General features: G+C 45.6%; 1 protein-coding gene across 1 annotated transcript in view; it reads right to left on the bottom strand.

Moving 5' to 3' along the window:
• The window catches only part of LOC149287105 (SH2B adapter protein 2-like), a 34,285-nt gene extending 21,671 nt beyond the window's left edge, over positions 1–12,614 (bottom strand). The window contains exon 1 of the mRNA XM_089493447.1: positions 12,525–12,614. The gene's annotated coding sequence lies outside the window, so the exon portion shown is untranslated. The remainder of the gene's footprint in view (positions 1–12,524) is intronic.
• Between the last annotated feature and the right edge of the window lie 4,684 nt (positions 12,615–17,298).

Raw genomic sequence — 17,298 nt, 5'->3', positions numbered from 1 at the left:
CATCCCAAGATGTGACAAGGATAAATACCGCAAAGCACACAAACCTGAGTTATCTGGCTGCCAGAACCTCGGAATGAATGGAACCAAAAGGAGGAAATCTGGATCAATTCCTTTTTTTGAGAACTACAGCTCCCGATATCTCTCAAGGGATTCAGGGACCTGCAGTCCTCGAAAGGAATGCTTACAAACTCTACTCCAAAGATCGTTGATCACAACCCAGAGATGCATTTTGCTCGGGGGTTAACACTTGCTCTTCCCTAGCATATTTTATATCATTCTATTGTATTTTAGGGATGTTTTTAGTGTTAGTTGCTTCGATCCTCTGGAGAAGCGGGATACAAATTATTATTATTATTATTATTATTATTATTATTATTATTATTATGACTATTGATGTATTAGGCACATGGCCAGTATGTATTCCTATGTAGCAAAAGACAGGCCTTACCTATAAAAAAATGAAGAGTGAGGATTTGCAGTGAAAGGAGAGAACAATCCACCCTAAAACTTGCCATGAAGATAGTGTTCACGGATACATATAGAATGAGTGCTAAAACCCAAAATACTTTCAGGGTCCTTTTCATTTTCACAGATCTCTCCCAAAACTAAATGTCAGTGCTGGAGGGAACAAAAAACCCACAAGAACACTTCTGCTTCAACTGAGGATAACCTTCCAAAGCCCGACAAGGCAAAAACAGGGAAGCCCACAAGCCATAAATCTACTTGGAGGCTAACATGATAGAAAGAGGGATGGCGAAGTCAACCGTTTAGAACGGAGCTAAGAGGTTTACAAGGTGCCCTGCTGAAGCCACAGCGGCGTCACCGACATATTGCCGGTCCAAGCGGAAGCAGCAACACGCTTTGTGGACTTTTCTACTTGTTCGACAACGGGACCAATTGCCTCGAGAAGCGGTGGGATCTTCTCCCTGGATGTCTGGATATTTTGCATTGACCAGTGGGTTGGACTAGGCGACCTACAGCATCCCTTCCAACTCTATGGTTCTATGCCACCCCATCAATATTAGCTCTGAATCCTTCCATCAGCTTAAAAAGAGGTAAATATCTATTCCACATCAATGTGACGCCAACTTGTTCTTCCTGGTGCTGAACCAAAGCTGGACTCTGACTTTACTCTGCCCACCCCACTCTTCTTCTCCCTCCTCCTACATCCGCTTCTGGAACTAAATGATCCTGACAGCTGAGCTCTTCCTTGTCAGATTGATTCTCCGTCAGGCAAGACACCATGCGCTGACCGGGTCACAAGCCTTTGGAGAGCAGCTCTTCCTCCTGACTAGCCCATGGAACGTCTCTTTCCGTTCTTCGCTGGTTTCTCCCTTAAAATATTGCTGGATGGATGGCTTCGCACACTCGAAGTCATCGCTCTGGTGGTTGATCCAGGAGCAATGGTCAGGAACGCTGAATTTCCCCTCCTTGGGACACACACGCCTGTCAAAGCTACCCATGGGAAACTTTCAGGGCACATTTTCTGGGTCAAATCTCCATAACATTCAGGGCCAAGGCAGTATTCATAGAACCAGAGTCTTAAGGGATCACAAAGACCATCTACCAGTGCTGAAGTCCAGTCATAAGGGTGAATCAAACCTCTTATAAAATCTCCAGCAAAGGAGAGACCATTGTTGTTGCTGTTGTGTACCTGTAAGTCATTTCCAACTCATGGTGACCTTACGTTGATTATGACTATGAGTTTCCAACTCATGGTGACCTTACGTTGACCATGACTATGAGTTTCCAACTCATGGTGACCTTACGTTGACCATGACTATGAGTTTCCAACTCATGGTGACCTTACGTTGACCATGACTATGAGTTTCCAACTCATGGTGACCATAAGTCACAGGGTTTTCTTAGCAAGATTCGTTCAGAGGGGACTTGCCTTTGCCTTCCTCTGAGGCTGAGAGAGCAGGTCTATTCCACTATTAAACAGCTTTAACTATCAAATTTCTTCCTAACCATTGGTCATAACTGCCTTTCTTGTCCTCTTAATCTGTAGGTTCAGGTCTAATCCCTTTGAGCAGACAAAAGCATCTTCCAGGTCTGAAGATGACTCTCGTATCACCTCTCAGGTTTCTCCGAGCTAAACACATCCAGCCGTTCTTAAGTTCCCAAACCATTGATCATCTTGGGGCTTTTCTACATGGACAAAGTACGTCCTGTTTACATGGGGCAAGGTCAAAACCCTCGATCAGGTCTGGACTGTCTTCATGACACTTGCTTCCGATTCAGGCTTCCTCTATGAAGCCAGGATCTGGACAGAGCATGGCCAGTGCAAAACAGAATGGTATCATCTGTTCTGCATTCTGAACTGTGGTATACTCCGAGGAAACATGATGAAAGCAGGAAAAGGATAGAAAACCAAGGAACGATTGTTAGCATTCCACTCCATCCTCACTGAGTTACTTTGACTTCTCTCAGTTCTGTGTGCTTCTGAAGTCACTGCTGGAATCAGAGTTAAGGGAACAAATTCTTTTGGAAAAGGAATTTTCCAAGCTCTGATTCTGTCACACACGATGAGGGATAGAAACGCGCGCGTACGCACAACCTGCTTCCTTCACTCATGCGCAATTTCTTTCATCTTCACGATGTGTGGAGGGAAGACAGATGCAAAGTGACAGTCACAGAGTCATGATGCCGAGCCCGCTGGCCAAAGAGGTGGAACAGGCCACCAAGGAGGCAGTCAATACGGAGACCAAGAGCGCTGCCACTATAACCCCTCCCTGGCATGCCGATATGGCAGTGGGGCACTCTGGTTTCTGAATCTTTTCATTGTGACAAGTGTGACAGCTCTTCAAAGGCATGAATCAAGCAGGGCGTATGTATGTGTGTGTGAGGAAAGACACTGGAAATGCAGATCTGGATTATTAGCACTAGGCCCAAGAGAAGATTTTGTTTCTTTCAGCCACTTCCAACCAAAAAAGGCTTCAAATGAGAGCTGCAGAGAGCCCTTGCATGCCAGAAGGGTTATTATTCAGTGAGCAGGAAAGGGAGAAACAGAATTAGAGAATCTTAGAGTTGGAAGGGACCCCAAGGGCCATCTAATCCAACCCCGTACCATGCAATACACAACAAAAGCACTCCTGAAGATGCCAGCACAGATGCTGGAGAAACATCAGGAATAAACTCTTCCAGAACATGGCCACCTAGCCTGAAAAACCCACAAAAAGCTATGTATGCCAGCCGCGAAAGCCTTCGACTTCACATTGTTCCATTGCTATGGCACATGGAGGGTAAGGCGGAACAAACCACGGACCTGTTTCTGTTTTCTACATTGGAACGCGGTTGACTCTCCTTTGTTAGAGGTTTTCAAACAGAAATTGGGTGTCCTCTTTGTAGGATGTGCTTCCACTGGAAGAACCCAAACCCTAGTGTTGTGAGAGAGGGACAAACACACACACAGCCAGTATAATTTCATAGACCTCAAAGACTTTTGCATGGCATTTTGGCACAGAACACATCATTCTGGATGCAGAAATTAATATTTCTATGCAGGCAATGCTGTTTCTGGGTCAAATTTTGCACGGGATAAATCCCCGAACAACGAACCTTCTTGTTGGTCCTCATCACAGTTTTCCGACACTCGAGAAAAACGTTTTCCGACTATTTTTCTGAATAGCATTTCCACCTCCAGGATATATCGGCACAATATCTCAACTACTGCTTTGTTTTCACAGTGGGGATCTCACTTATTATTCAGGCAACCCACACAACCTTTAGTTTTCAGCACTACTATAAGGTGCACCCCCTCCCCAGGACCATATATACTATTCAATTAACCTGCCTTCCCAGATTGCAAAGGCTCTTGTGGACATATGGGACGCCCACTTCTATATAGGGAATAGATTAGGGCCCTCAAAAAAGATGGGTGGAAGAGGTGAAAGACGTGAGAGGAGAAAAGAGGACTGAAGCCAAGGGGCTCTGTTTGTAAAGCCCCTTCTTCCGAAGCAAATTATCTCTGTTGCCATAGTTCTCCGGGGCCTTTGGTGGAAATTCATGGCTCTTGCCTTTTCACATCACGGTCTGCAGTTTGCTTCGAGTCAAACAGTCCTTTCTCTGTTGCTTCCCAAGCTTGGGACTCCTTTGTGTCTCAGATTCTAATGAATTATTTGCACTCCAAAGAAGTCAGTCTGGCCTCTCTTCCTGCAAACTTCCCCAGCTCCAAGGCAGCTTTGCAAATGGGAACATTTTGAAACCCTCCCCAGCCATGCAAGTCCTGGCCTGCCATGGTGACAGTCCCTATAGCAAAACCCACGAGAGCAATCTCCAAATGCAAGCAACTGGGTAGACAGACAGGTTTCATTCCTAACAGTGAATGCATCTGAGGAAGTAGACTTGGGTCTACGAAAGCTCCTGCTGCCAACTTCTTTCTTTCAGTTGGTCTCAAAGGGGCTACAAGGTCTCTCTACACACTTTGCATCTCTGTTAGGAGCGGGTCTTTTGTAATGCTAATAGCTCTTGCTATTCTTGCTATCAAGGCTAAGCCATTTTGGATTACAGCAGGAAATAGCACAGAACAATTCAGTGTTATTGGGGAAATCAATTTCGCTGTTGCTGTGTGCCTTTGCAACTTATGGCAACTCTGTGATGGGGTTTTCTTGGCAGGATTTGTCCAGAGGAAGTTTGCCGCTGGCTTCCTTTGAGGCTGAGAGAGTGTGACTTGCCCAGGGTGGGTTTCATGGCCGAGCGGGGAATCGAACCCTTGTCTCTATAATCATAATCCAATACTGAAACCACTACACCATGCTATCTATGAAGACTAAATAAGGCAAGATACTCAAAAATTGAAATAGCAAGATGTTTATGGCTATAAATGTCATCACTTGCACCGTAAATTCAGTTCCAACATATATGAGTTGATCCAATAAGGTAAGGGAGGTGTGTGCACCTTCTCCTGTCGACATATCATGATCCCATGAATTTTGCAGGGGTTTCTTAGGCAGGGACTCAGAGGTGGTTTTGCCAGTTCCTATCTCTGAAACAGAACCGACAGCAGCTGGTATTCATGGGTGGTCTCTCACCCATGAACTAACCAGGGTTGATGCTGCTTAGCTTCTAAAATGAGGCACGATCTGGTACCTTAAGGGTATGTAGTCCCCTGTAAGGCATCCATCCCACCCAAACTATCCAATACAAACAATCATTCATTTGGGAGACAGCATGCTAACTGAATAGAGCAGATTTTACTTCTCTGCCCACTTAGAAACGCCATTCGAGGAGCCAGAAATACCGCCAGTGTTTATCTCCGGCCAAAGACCCCTTTCTTCTCACTTTCCGACGATGGGAACAGAACCCTTTTAAAAAGGCAAATAATGGAGGTCTATAGGAAATAATATAAATAGCACAGCCGGCTGTCTGCCTGTGTTCCCTGCTCTTGCAGCCAGTCATGCCGTGCTTTCTTTCTCCTTCTTACAGCAAAAATGCCAACTAAATAGCAGTATTATTGCTCCCCCCAGAATGGCCAAAGCCACCCTCCCACGAAATGCCAGCCTTTGACTCCCTGCCCATAGCGGTAGAAGGCTTTTTTTTTTGCCTGTCATTCAAGGCTTAGGAAACATTTGTCCAGGGAGTCACAAAAAATCGTCTCGGCTCATTCTTTATCCGCCGCACTATTAGGAATCCGTCCAGCCGGAGATCACGCAAAGTGTCGCCTTTGCGACGGCTGCCTTGAAGCTGTTCTGTTTCTTCCATGCCTCCACAGGCCCCTTACTTTGCAAAAAGCCATTGCATCCAGTTGTTGTTGCCCGCCTTAAAGTCATTTCCGACTTATGGCAACCCTAAGGGTTTTCTTGGCAGGGTTTGCTCCAAGGGGGTTTGTCATTGCCTTGCCGTGGCTAAGCTTGAATTCAAACCCTGGCCTCTAGAGTCACAGTCCAACACTCAAACCACAACACCATGCTGGCATCCCACACACACAGCAAAATCAGTGTGGTATAGTGGTCTGAGCACTGGATTACGACCAGAGTTTGAATCCCAGCTCGGCCCTGGAAACCCGCTGGGTGACCCTGGGCAAGTCACACTCTCTCCGCCTCAGAGGATGGCCATGCCAAACACTCCCTGAAGAAACCTGCCAGTGATAGGGTTGCCTTAGGGTTGCCATAGGGTTGCCAGAAGTCAGAAATGACTTGAAGGCACACAACAGCAACGACAACAACAAACTGCCAACCACAGCATTTCATAGGATGGAACCATGGCAAGTTAAAGTGGAAGCATCAAACTATAATTCTGTAATGTGAATAGGCCTCAGGACTGGTAAGATGGAAGGCTGAGTCCTCAGACATGGAACCAGCTAAAACATCTTGCAAAGTTTATACACACCTTATTTCTCCTATTAGCTGGGAAGGTTAGTATGGTCAGAGGTTCAGTAGGGTCATCCCTGGCTTCTGAAACCTCACACCAGGAAAAACAAGACCCTTTGTGCCAGGATTTATATGCCATGTCGAGAACACTAGAATGCCCAAGAAATGTGGGGTAATACAAGCCTATCGCCATTACAGCACGGCCGCCTTAGTAATATCAAAGCTGAGAAGCTCAATTCCATCCAGCATGTCAGCTGCCAGGTTGTTCCATTTGGCTGCTAATTACTTTCAGCAGCAAATTAAACAAGACACCTTGCAGGAAATCCCCAAGATCTCCGAAAGCATGCGCTGCTACTACACCCAGGAGAAAGAGCGCACTCGCGCAAGGGGATCACACTACAGCGCCGCCATGCAATCCCCTCTCCTTTATCGATTTGACCTCAAACGCTCTTCTTTGGTTTGGTGGCGCTGGGTTCGCCCTTGTTCCATGCTTCCTTCAAATGGAATCTATGCAAAATATGCCAAACGGGGCACAGAATCATGGAGCTGGAAGAGACCCCAAGGGCCATCCAGTCCACCCCATTCTGCCATGCAGGAATACACAATTGAAGCAACCCAAGAGATGGCCATCCAGCCTCTGTTTAAAGACCTCCAAGGAAGAAGACTCTGAGACCACTATCGAATAGCTCTTACTATCAGGACATTCTTCTTAATGTCGAGGTGGAATCTCTTGTCCTGTGGTTGCATCCTTGTCCTATTCTCTGGAGCAGCAGAAAACAAGCTTGCTCCACCCTCAATGTGACAACCCTTCAAATATTTAAACAGGGCTATCATATCACCTCTTAACCGTCCCTTCTCCAGGCTAAACATTCCCAGCTCTCCAAGTCTCTTCTCATAGGGCTTCATGGTTTCTAGAGCCGTCGCCATTCTGTTCATCCTCTGCTTGACCAAATTCTCAACATCCTTTTTGAACTGTGGTGCCCAGTACTGGACACAGGAGTCCAGGTGAGGCCTGACCAAAGCGAAATAGAGTTCTGCCTTAGGGTCGCCTTAAGTCGCAAACGATGGGAAAACACACAACACACAAGCAATCTTTGGGTCCCCTATTGGAAGGTGAGATGGATGGATGGATGGATGGATGGATGGATGGATGGATGATAAAGATGGTAAAGATGGGATATGTAGCTAGATAGATGATGGCTAGATAAACAAATAGTTCTTTGTGGGGTTTTTGGGCTCTGTGGCCATGTTCTAGAAGAGTTTCTTCCTGATGTTTCACAAGCATCTGTGGCTGGCATAGAAGAGAGTTGGGCACTGTGTGACCCTGGGTAGGGAGGAGTGATTTCCATGTTAATCTGTGTATTGTTCTGTTGTTGAAAGTATATATGTACCCCACTCACTTCCATGCCAGCATTCTCTGAGGATGCCAGCCACAGATGCTAGCGAAACGTCAGGAAGAAACTCTTCTAGAACATGGCCACATAGTCCGAAAAACCCACAAAAAAATCTATGGATGCCAAACGCGAAAGCCTTAAACTTCACAGGTTAAACAAATGTTATAATTTATTATTTCCTACCTGTAAACCTTCCTGGGGCCACATCTCTGGGTTGCACTTAGACCACATCCTCATGATGGAAGATGGTGGCTGCTACAAACTATTTGCTCCTAGGGAAACAAGCCCAAAGCTATGCATGGTTCTTCTACCTTTGGCATGTGTGCAAAGCGCACAGAGAGGCCTACACCACCCACAAGCGGATGCACACACTCTCTCTCGCCCACACAACTGCACACCCCTTTGCAAATCTGTCCTCTGCATCTTCCAGATAGCCATTTTTGCTAACCAATAAATAATTCAGCAGGATGCGGTTGGAAAGCAAGGAAGCAATGCGGAGGCGAGAGGGTGAAGGGACAGGTCAGTGGGATGCTTCCTTGCCTCCAAAGGGACCACAAAGGGTCATCCAGTCCAACCCAGTGCCATAAAGGAATACACAGCTAAATCAGTTTTGAAAAATGACACACACACACCCCAAGCTCTATTTAAAGACCTCCAAAGACGTCCACCACACTCCGAGGCACTGTTAAATACCTCTTAAAGTAGTTTCCCCAAACATTTAGGTGGAATTGCAACCCAGGCGCAGTGGTTTGAGCATTCGACTATGACTCTGAAGACCAGGGTTCAATTACCAGCTCAGCCATGAAACCCACTGGGTGAGAATGGGCAAGTCACACTCTCTCAGCCTCAGGGCAAGCCTCCTCTGAACAAACGGTGTTGTGAAACCCCCATAACGGGGTTGCCTTAGAGCCACCCTGACTTGAAGGCGCACAGCCACATGACATTAAATTGCCAGCCATTTCCGACATGTTATGCGTTGCTGATGGATGTCACTGTACATTTCCGCAACGTCCATGAGTGCCTCTCTCAATCGGCCGGCTGCCGACGCAGCTGCCTCGGTCTCTCTAAACAGGCTCCACGTGACTTTTGCAAATCATTCACCGGCGCAGAGGATGGAGAGCAAAAGCCAAATCCATCGATCGGAAAGGAAAGGCCCTTCGCAACCTCTCCAGCCTGGTTTGCAAAGAGTGCGCCAGCTGCATCGGTGAGACGCGAACATCACGCAGCCCCAGATGTGGGCCACCGTCTCCTGCTTCGCACCTGATGCCTGCCCACGCAGATGTGGGCACAGAAGAACCTGGGGAAAACCAGATAGAAACCCTCCTCCTTTGGGAGAGACGAGCGCTACGCTAAAAATGATGTTCTGTGCATGAATGACATCTCGATGCAAGCTGTGGGAGCACCTCCTTCCCCACAACCGCCACATATGACAATCACAAGCAGAGAGGGGGAGCAAACCACCGACAAAATGCCACCCTCAGAAGGGGAAAAAAAGAGCCTCTGGAAACCACACCGGAGGCTGGGGAGGAAGGAGAGGAAGGAGAGGAAAAGCAAATGGTTTCCCTGCCAAATGTTGGCATGTCTTACCTGCGCACATGTGCTGACAATGCACAGGGATGCACACACCTTGGCAACCCTCAGGAAAGCAAGTCTATATAGGCTGGATAACAACAGCAACAACAAACACACACACACACACACACACACATTATCAGCAGGGTCTCTGAGTCCCCACCAAAGGCTAAGAATATATATAGACATGCAAATATGTATATGTGTGATCAGATAGATAGATAGATAGATAGATGTGTGATTCGACAGACAGACAGACAGAGACACATATATGTACACCCACACACACACGTTCTCAGCAGGATCTATGAATCGCCCACCAAAGATTAAGAATATATAGACATGCAAACATGTATATGTGTGATGATTCTATCTATTTACACACTATTATTATTATTATTATTATTATTATTATTATTATTATCCTTTATTTATGAAGCGCTGTAAATTTACACACACACATATGTATACGCACACACACATACATTCTCAGCAGGGTCTATGAATCGCCCACTAAACATTAAAAATATAAAGACACGCAAACATGTATATGTGTGATTATATATATAGTTAAAAGGGAACTCTCTCTCTATATGTGTGTGTATGTATGTATTTGTGTGTGTGTGTGTGTGTATGAGCGTATGTCTGTGTATGTGCGTCTGTGTGTGTATATGTAGAGATTTCCCCTTTAACTAAGCTGTCAAGTCATGTCTGACTGTAGGGGACTCTGTGTGTGTGTGTGTGTGTGTGTGTGTGTGTGTGTGTGTGTGTGTATCTATATCTACAGATATGTGTGTGTATAATATATATATATATATACACACACACATCGATGTGTGTATGTGTATATAGACATATAGATGTTGAGAAATGCTACAGATACAAACACACATAACTACACATGCCCCCCCCGTCCCCAAAATACTGCTACTCGTATTCATATTCATACACACATATGCATAGCTGTGTGTCTTTATATATTCTTAATCTTATTTGGGGGGGGGGGGTGATTCAGAGACCCTGCTGAAAATGTGAGGAAGGCTACGGATAAACTGGGGGGATAAACAGAGAAGGTGGAGAAATGCTATTGACAAAAGCCACACAAACGCATACCTTCCTTTCCCCCCAATGCTGCAATGCCTATTCCTATTCCCATTCATTCACCCATCCCACGGACCCCCACTATATAGTAGTAATAATAACAGTAATGATGATGATGATGATGATGATGATGATGATGATGATGATGATGATGATGATGATGATGATGGCAGTGGAGGTGGTCCCGATCTGCAATAAATATCTCACTCTCTGTCTATATTGGGATGTAACCCCTTCCATTTAGGCCTTCACAAACACATGGACACACGCACACACGCACACGCACACACGCACAAACCCTTTCCAAAATAATCATAATTATGGTGGTACTAAGAGTGGCATTAATAATAATATTAATAATACCACGATTATATACTGGCGGCTCTGAACTTGGAACCAACAGAATGAGTGTCAAAAATGACACACATTCACATAATAATAGTAATAATGATGATGATGATGATAATGATGATGTGTGTCATAATAACATTATAATAATATTATTACCACAACTGTTATATCGTGGGGGCTGTGAATTTGGGGTCTATGGAATGAGTGTCAAAAGTGACAGACATGCACACACAATAGTAATAGTAATTATTATTATGATAAACACTTATTATTATTATTACTATTACGATTGTGTGTGCATGTGTGTCGTTTTTATTATTTTTATTATTAATAAAATTATTATTATGATACACACTTATTATTTTGTTATTAATAAAAATAATAAAAATGACACACATGCACACGCAATAATAATAATGTGTGTCGTAATAATAATAATTTTAAAAATAAAAATAAAAATTACACACACGCACACACAACAATAATAATGTGTATGTCATTATATATATATATATATATATATATATATATATGGACACAGCAAATACTAAAACATAGACAGACTTTACATACGATGAAAAGAATAACAATAATAATTTTATTAATAATAAAAATAATAAAAATGACACACATGCACACACAATAATAATAATGTGTGTGTCATAATAATAATAATAATAATAATAATAATATTACATAGTAGGGGGCTGTGAACTTGGGGGTCTATGGAATGAGTGTCCAAAATGACATGCACACACTATAACAATTGTGTGTGTGTATGTATCATAAAGATGTAAAAAGAATGACACATGATAATAACACACAAACACATAATAATTATTATATGTGTGTGCGTGTGCGTTGTTTTTGACACTCATTCCATGGACCCTATGTTCAGAGCCCCCACTATATAGTAGCAATAGTACTACTACTAGTAGTAATAATACTAATAAATAATAGTAATCATCATTATAGTAGTAATAGTAATGGGGCACAACAACAAATCAACAATTAACAACATCCATTAAAACACTTTCCTTGAATATACATACATACATACAATACACATACATACATGTATATGTACACACACTGTACACATTGAAACATATGCCTATATCCCTGGTATGGGTTTTGGTTGTATCTTGGATGCTGTGTTTCGCTGTTCTTAATAAAGGACGATAAATAAGTGTTAAAGGACTAACTAACTAAATATAGAGGACTATAGTAAATATTGATCTCTCCCTCTCTATAGATAGATAGATATTTGCATATATTGGGATGTGACCCATATAGCTCTACTCTCCCCATTTGTCCTCTTCCCAGCCCAGTAGCCTCCCACTCCAGACCAGTGAGGGAACTGGGGATGTGAAGCATGTGATGGAGGAGGGAGACCCGTGTTCTCCCCAGGAGCCCATCCACACGCACACACCAGACACGTGTCTCCCACAACTGGGGGGGAGAACCCCATTTATGAAAGAAGCATGCCATGGGGGATTCCCATTTCATCCCAAAGCAGGGGAAGCCAGTGGACGCCAGTGGACAATAGACGCGTGTCTACGCAGCCACAGACACGTGTACACGCGATCACACGTTACCCAAAGGAATAAGGACAAAAAACCCTCTTTTCCCTGGTTCACCCTCAAGAGGGAGGTGGAGAAGGTCTTGGCAAGAAGGGGGGGGGGGGAGAGAGAAAGAAAGATGGATGGAAGGAAGGAAGGAAGAGAGGAAGGAGGGAGGGAGGCGTCAGTGTTTCCATTGAGCCAAACAACCGGGGGAGGCAGGGATGGCTTACCGGGCTTGGAGGGCTCTCCGGGGCTGCAGGGAAGGGGGCTGGCAGGAGCAGGGACCCTCAGCCCCCCAGCGAAGGAGGGAAAGAGGGAAGGAGGGAAAGGAGAAGGGGAGGAAGGGGCTGCTCCTCCTCTGCCTCTGCTGCTCTCTCTCTCTCTCTCTCTCTCTCTCTCCGCCCCTTCGCCTGGCGGCTTTAAAGGGCCCCAGGAAGGGAAGGAAGGAAGGAAGGAAGGAAAAGAGAAGAAGGAAGAAATGGAGGGAGGGAGGGAGGAAACAAGGGAGGAAGCAGGAAGGAAGGAGGGAGGGAGGGAGCGGAAGGAAGGAAGGAAACACAAGAAGGAAGGAAGATAAAGAGAGGGAGGGAGGAAACAAGGGAGGGAGCAGAAAGAAACATAAGAAGGAAGGAAGAGAAAGGGAGGGAGGGAGGAAACAAAGGAGGAAGGGAAGAGGAAGCAGGAAGGAAGGAGGGAGGGAGGGAGCGGAAGGAAGGAAACACAAGAAGGAAGGAAGAGAAAGGGAGGGAGGGAGGAAACAAGGGAGGGAGCAGAAAGAAACATAAGAAGGAAGGAAGAGAAAGGGAGGGAGGAAACAAGGGAGGAAGGGAAGAGGAAGCAGAAAGGAAGGAGGGAGGGAGGGAGGGAGGGAGGGAGGGAGCAGAAAGAAGGCAGGAAACACAAGAAGGAAGGAAGAGAATAGGAGGGAGGGAGGAAGGGGAGAGGAAGCAGAAAGGAGGGAAGGAAGGGAGAGAGGGAGCAGAAGGAAAGGAAAAGGGAAGGCAATGGAGTAAAGAAAAGGAAGGAAGGAAGGAAGGGGAGGGGAGAGAGAGGAGAGAAGGGGAGGGCAGGGAGAGAGGGAAAAAAAGGAAAGGATGGAAGAAATGGAAAAACGAGAAAGAAGGAAGGGAGACGGAGGAAGGAAGAGAAGAGAAAGGAGGAATAAGTTGGGAGGAAACAAGAGAAAAGGGAAGGAAGAGAAGGGAGGGGAAGGGGAGAGGAAACAAGAAAGGAAGGAAAGGGAAACGGAGGGAGGAAAGAAGAGAAGAAAAAAGAGAAGGGAGGGAGAAAATAGAAGGAAGGGGGAAAGGAAGGAAGAAGGGCAGAGAAGGGAGGAAACAACGAAGGAAGGGAAGAAATGGAAGAGAAGGAAGGAGAAGAAAAGAGGGAGGGAGGGAGGGAGAGAAAGGGAGGGAGGAAACAGAAAGAAGGGAAGAGACTTGTCTCTTTTCATTGGAGTTTATCACACGGGAGGAATTTCTCTTAATGTCGAATGAAAAGAAAGTGGGGCCAGAACGCATTCATGTGAATTCACTAGTTCAGTGAATTTACGTGAATTCGAATTGCGTTCGAACTGGCTCCGCATTGCCCGAAAATCGCTTGCCATTGCCCAAAATTGTGTGTGGTAGTCTATCACGCAATAACATGAAACCCATGATTTCATTCAGACCAGCTTCCCATTGCCCGAAATTGCGTGTGGTGATCTATCACGCAATAACGTGAAACCCCATGATTGCCTTCGGATTGCCATTGGATTATACTTCCAATTTCCTTTGTCTGATGAACTCCATTGTGTGGCCAAAGCTAGACAGCCTGGCTTTGGTCCTCTTGGCCTCCAAGGGGATTTCAGGCTTGATCTGCTCAAGGACCCATTGGTTGGTCTTCTTGGCTGTCCATGGTACCCCAACACTCTTCTCCAACCCCACATCTCCAATGCATCGGTTTTCTTCATAAGTGTATGCTTTCTTCACTGTCCAGTTCTCACATCCGTACGTGGCGATTGTGACATCCAGTCCAACTCTTTGCTGTCGGGAGGCTTACCTTGAGATGTGCAGGGCGGGCAAACATAGTTTATGTTTCTCTCCGATGACACCTTGGTATTTCCTTCCACCATCTGCCAACCGAGGCAGCCGCCTCACTGGGCCTCATGGAAGGGCCACGTTCCATGTGACATTATCAAATGGCAGCTAAATGTTGGCTCAGATCCTATCCCAGGGTTGAGTAGCCGACTCGGTTTCTGTAGGCAGAGTTATGTATTAACCGTTGCATCATGTGCCACTGAATACACCAGAAAACACACTGCAGGAAGGTTTCACAGCAAACGCAGAACAAATAGCAGGGAGAAACTGACAATATAATGAACTATATTACAATAGTTCACCAAAGGAATGACACCGCAACTCTACCGTATATACAGCGATCATATACACTCATCCCTCCATATTTCTGGCTTTGATATTTGTGGCTTTGATTAATATGTTCTCTCTCTCTGGATATCTAGATCCAGAGAGTGCAACTCTGTGGTCAATCTTAACTAAAAGTTGCACTGAAAGACCTAGAGATCCCTAGAGAGAATACTCTACTATGCCTTTGTAGCTCCTCCAGGGCAGTCCTATGGTCAGTGTCCTTTGGACGTTGACCACAGAGTTGCGCTGGAGGACCTAGAGATTCCTAGATAGGTGTCCTCTCAGGTAAAAATATGGCGTTTTTGTCATTTGTGGTTTTTCCATATTCACAGGGGTCTTGTGCCCCTAACCCTAGCCAATATGGAGGGACAAATGCATTTATCTGTAAGTGACCACATTGCAGTAATGTGTTTCTTTCTGCAAACTGAGTACACGGCACCATGTGCCTCCAAAAGCACCTGCTCGCCCATGTGCACAGTGTTGCCATGTGCACAACTCCTCTTTTGCCACATGGGACTGAAAAGCTCAGGACAACAGTGTCTCTCCCATAGGGTCACTTATCCAGGTGTCAAACGCCAACGTGGCTCCACTTCCGTTCTGCGCTGTTCTCCTTGGGACCAGCCAAGAAACCTCTGGCTTGGTCGACTGACTCGGAGAGAAGGCCTCGGCATTCACCCCTTTCCCCTCGCCAATGTTTCCATTTCCGATCGATTTGTCGTTTCTGATGATTCCACGCTACCTCCTCCTTTGCTGACAAGTCAAAGAAATCTGATCCTCCAGCCTTGCCTAAGAAGAGGAAGCAAGCAAGAGAGAGAGAGAGATTGAGAGAGAGGAAGAATCTTGCACCGCAAGGCAATTCTCTCTGCATCCAACCCACTGCCTGAATGTGCATATTCTCACCATGGTTGAATATGCTGAGGCTTTTTACAAAGTGGTGTTCCGGTTTGCATGCCATGCAGAGAGAGGCAGAAGCACCATTGGGCATCTGACCATTGGGCAAGCACCCTGCCATTCTTCCCCAATCTGGCCTACATCACAAGATTGTTGTCAGGAGGAAATAAGCCATGGATGATACTCGAGGTTCACTGGACCAAAGGCAGGATATGAATACACTGCTCCCTCCACATTCGCTGGGGTTAGGGGCGAAGGACCCCCGTGAATGTGGAAAACACTATTCTTTTTACTGGCAAGAACAGCTCTCTAGGAATCTCCAGGTCCTCCAATGCAGCTCTGTGGTCAACATCTGCCAGAAGCTGATGGTAGAATCATGCTGGAGGACCTACAAATGCCTAGAGAAGGGTTTGCTCTAGGAACGTCTAGGTTCTCCAACACAACTCTATGGCCAAATTCCAGCAGAATTACCCTGGCGGATTTAGTAGTTCCTAGAGAGACCATATTAAGCAAAGCCGGAAATAATCAAAGCCGCAAAGTCAAAGCCGTCAAACGTGGAGCAGCAAAAACACAGATCGGTTTTCCTGCAACACCTTCCGAGGCCTCAAAGCACACCTTAATTCCGTGCGATAGCTTCCTGAATGGCAATACACTTGTTGGAAACAAAAAGCAAAAGGCAGGCCTTCCGACATTTCACTGGCGAAAACCTGGACGCAAGAGGCTGCCATTTTTAAAACGAGAATTTGTGGATGGAGTTTGGGAAAGTCAGACTCCACTCTCTCCTCTCTGCTCCCCGCTGAATGCAAACTACATTTGAAAATGCGTCTGAGGAAGTAGACAGAAGTCTATGAAAGTTCATGCTGCCAATTTCTTTCTTTAACTGAAAGGTTGCTACCAGATCTCTCTGCGGAGTAAGCTTGCAGCAGTTGAAGCATGGCAAGGACAAAGGGGGAAAGGGAGGAGGAGAGAGAAACAGGGACGTTTTAAAAGCAGCCGAGAAAATGGGACGGCAGAGGAATAATGCCAAACCAGGACAGCATGAAAGAGCAGTTTGGAAAAGTCTTTGCATTTCCTGCTTTTATCAGAGCACTCCATGCTCTCCGCAGCATATCTGGTTCTGGCCTTTGCTCAGGGCAGGCGATCGATAGAAGCGCCGAGAAACCCTTAATGAAATCTCCAGCTAAGAGCCTATTGATTGTTCCACTCTTTTCTTTTTAAAATGTATATGAATGGGAAAGGGAGCCTTGGGCAGCGGAGGAGGAGGAAGCGGCGATGGGAGAGAAGGATCAATGGCCGCGCATCATGGCAAGGGCTACCCGACGGAAGTTGCATTGCAGAGGGCAGCGCCCTTTGGAAGAAGCAGAACCAACTCTCTTGAGATATCACTGGCCCTGGCTTTCCTTTTTCTGTTTCCCCCATCATTTCTTATGCTGCCGGTGACGTTTCCCTTGGTTTTGGTTCCTCAAAACGAATCATCTAACAAAGCAAGAAAACAGCCTGAAGAAAGCTTCGCCCAAAAGTAATAACTGGGTTCATTGCACTGAAAAAACAACATTAACCGTCACTTGTTGATACTGCGAAACAAATGTTTTTTAGGCCCCAAGTGTAACGTTCTCTTTCTAGTTGGCCCACTGTTAAAGGAAACCCAATGGATCAATGGCCGCATCCTCGCTGCAGAAATAATGCAGTTTGATGCCACTTTTAACTG

Source organism: Sceloporus occidentalis, unplaced genomic scaffold (assembly GCF_023333645.1).
Source record: "Sceloporus occidentalis isolate IW3139 unplaced genomic scaffold, rSceOcc1.0.p SCAF_64, whole genome shotgun sequence".
Taxonomy (NCBI): domain Eukaryota; kingdom Metazoa; phylum Chordata; class Lepidosauria; order Squamata; family Phrynosomatidae; genus Sceloporus; species Sceloporus occidentalis.
The sequence above is the reverse complement of the archived record's forward strand: the minus strand, read 5'-3'. Positions and strand labels throughout refer to the sequence as shown.